This window comes from Nannospalax galili, unplaced genomic scaffold (genome assembly GCF_000622305.1).
Source record: "Nannospalax galili isolate Female #2095 unplaced genomic scaffold, S.galili_v1.0 scaffold114, whole genome shotgun sequence".
NCBI lineage: Eukaryota > Metazoa > Chordata > Mammalia > Rodentia > Spalacidae > Nannospalax > Nannospalax galili.
This window is the reverse complement of record NW_008336930.1, coordinates 2,817,620-2,820,650: the sequence shown is the minus strand read 5'-3', so window position 1 is coordinate 2,820,650 and position 3,031 is coordinate 2,817,620. Positions and strand designations below refer to the sequence as shown.

Genomic DNA, 3,031 nt, shown 5'->3' with positions numbered 1-3,031 from the left:
AATGACTATTAATGGAAAACTACAGTAAAAAAATTTACCAAGCCAGCAAGATGGCTCAGCAGATAAAAGTGCTTGCTGCCAAGCCTGAAGATCTGAGTTTGATTCCTGGATCACTTTGGAAGATACATTGCGGGTGTCCTCTGGCGTCCACACACACACACACACACATATACATACATTCACGCACACTCGCAGCACGCACACACACACACACACACACACACACACACACACACATCCCCCAAATCTCAAATAGCAAATGTCCACTCCAGTATCCTTTTATAAATACAAACAAGAACATAGCTGCTGGGGCTGGAGAGATGCTCAGCAACTAAGAGCACTGGCTGCTCTTGCAGAGGATCCAGGTGGGACCTGGGTTTGGTTCCCAGCATCCACATAGTAGCTTACAACCACCTGTAACTCCAGCTCCAGGGGATCCAGTGTTCTCTTCTGACCTTCATAGGCATTGCACTCATGTGTACAGACACACACACACTTACAGATAATTAAAAATATAAATCTTTAAATCTTGGAAAAGAACAATAGCAACAGCAACACAGTCATTACCCAATCTCTGGCAAAGCCCAGGGACTGGAAGGGTTAAGTCCCTGCTCTCTGAGCTGCACTCCCTGAACTGTACTCCCAGACCCTTGTAGGCTCAGGTGACATTTGAGAGGTGCCGAGTGTGCTGTGGTGAGAGCCTGTGAAAAGAACACCATCACATCATCCCTAAGCTTTGTTACTCACATGACTGCACACCACTGCCTGTGACCCAGAGCCTGAGATTTGTAATGTAATGTGAGAAGGAACCTTGAGGCCAGCAAAGGTCTCATTAAAGCTCAATAGTGGGCACTGGACCCTGCACCAGAACAGGCTTTTCTTTTCCCTTTTCAGTACCTGTTACCAGACACCATGAAATATGCATCATCTGGCCCTTGCTTTCTGTACCATGCAGGCCCGGACCACTGGATTCTGCAAGGAGGGGAAGGGGTAGCCACTCTGTAGCGGGACGTGAAAGTTTTTCTTCTTTCCTTCTCTTCTTCTGACTTTGGTGCTGGGGATGGAAATCAGAGCTTCATGTATGCTAGGCAAACACCCAACCACCGATCTACAACCCTCGTCTGCAAGCTTTTCTCTATGGAAAAATATTTGTCCAACAGTTAGGGAGACATACACACAAATATACAGACAATGAAATGAACTTCTGGGTATTCAGCACTCAGCTAGAGAGATGGCTCAGCTGTTAAGAGCACTTGCTGCTCTTGCAGAAGACCAGAGTTCAGTTCCCAGCACCCACATCTCACAGCTCACATCTCCCTGTAATTCCGGCTCTGGGGGATTCAACACTCTTTTTTGGCCTCTGATGGTACCCATGCACATGCATTTATATGCACACACACACGCGCGCACACACACACACAAACACACAAATGAAAATAACTTTTTTTTTCAGGGGAAGGGGATGTTTGTCATTAATCTTTTGAATGCAACCACCATAGTTTTGCAGATCTAATATAGAATTAAGCCAGCTCAGCACTTCCAGGAGTTTACAGTTTCATGGCTAAGGTTCCAGTTAAGGTAATATGGTTATTAACATAATATAAATGAGGCTTTAAAAAGGCTATAAAAAGAAATTTGATTTCTTTATAGAAAATATGAATAACTCAGACACTAGACTTAGGAACACAAGTGCAGATCAGCACAACACTCAGACGGGAAGGCCTCAGAGAGGACTGGAAAGAAGCACTGCTACTTTAATCTGTGACACATTTGGTCATCAGCTAGTATGAATAAGGCAGCACATTAGGCACCGGCATACAAAGTGCAGCTACATGTACAGTAGAAAGCTGGTGGTGGATGGCAGGCACAGGGTGCTCCAGGTGGCTCCTTAGTCATCCTCTCCACCACAGAGTAACAGCAGGTCTTTTTTATAGTCCCCAGACATGTCACCCTTGATCACGGAATAGAGAGAGGTGGTGAAGTTCTTTCTAAACTCCTTCCTAATGTTAAACAGATCAGTCTCACTCCTGGACACCATGACTCTAATGAGGGTGTGATCATCTGTTCCAGCATCCTTCATAGCATAGTAGAGGGTCTCTGCAAGGTAGGCTCCGAATGGATTTCACAACAGCCAGGAGCACTTTCTCCAAGTTCCCTGATGTCTCCCTGTCAGTGGTTTCCTCAATCTGAAATCCTGATATAGTCATGTATTTGTCACACACCCTTCTCAAATGGGACACACTGTGTGTCCCAAAGATGGTGATAAACTTTTCTTCATCTGTTCCCCACTTCAGCTCTCCAGGCTGGAACAAGGCCTGAGCATCCAACTCAACTTGAGCTTCATTAAGTGCAGCATCAGGGTCTCTGTTTGCCTGAAGAAGGACAACCAACATCCTCTGATAGTACCCTGAGATATCCCCCACCACACCATCTTCCAGTCTCGATCCATATTCTTTTTCATACACTTGTTTTGTGGCTGTTAGTTCTTCGGGTGTCCTTGACGCAATAATTTCAGTCCATACTTTTTCATTTGTCCCGGCTCCCTTAAGAGCATGCCTCAGTTCACAGGCATCATAGAGTCGGGAGGGCTTCATCAGTGCCATAACTAACTTCTCAAACTTTCCAGTCAGCTCTGACTTCAGGTCATCCAGAAGGTTCCTGCCAAACAGAATTTTAAAAGCCTCAGTGATTTCCTGGCGCTGAGTGTTGCTTCGAGATGTCAGCAGGGTCAGGATGATCTCCTCATCCGTGCTTAGGCCTTTCATGGCCTTCCGAAGAGTTTCTGCATCAGCCCGGTCATCAAATCCAGGGAAGTCAGTCATGGTGCCTCTGAGAGCCTGAGCCATGGTGCTGTGGATCATGAGCTTCGCGGGGCTGACGGCGGCAGAGGACCGGCAGCAGACCAGGGCAGGGCAGATGCACAGCAAAATAACTCTTTAAAAAAGGAAACACAGGCCGGGTGTGGTGGCGCACGCCTTTGATCCCAGCACTCGGGAGGCAGAGGCAGAGGCAGGTGGTTCTCGGTGAGTTC

At 46.8% G+C, this 3,031-nt stretch overlaps 1 protein-coding gene and 1 pseudogene across 3 annotated transcripts in view; one reads left to right on the top strand and one right to left on the bottom strand.

The window, feature by feature from the left end:
- Gxylt2 (glucoside xylosyltransferase 2) overlaps positions 1–3,031 on the top strand; it is a 129,279-nt gene that overhangs the window by 22,472 nt on the left and 103,776 nt on the right. The window lies entirely within an intron of this gene.
- Positions 1,889–2,846, bottom strand: LOC103732867 (annotated as a pseudogene).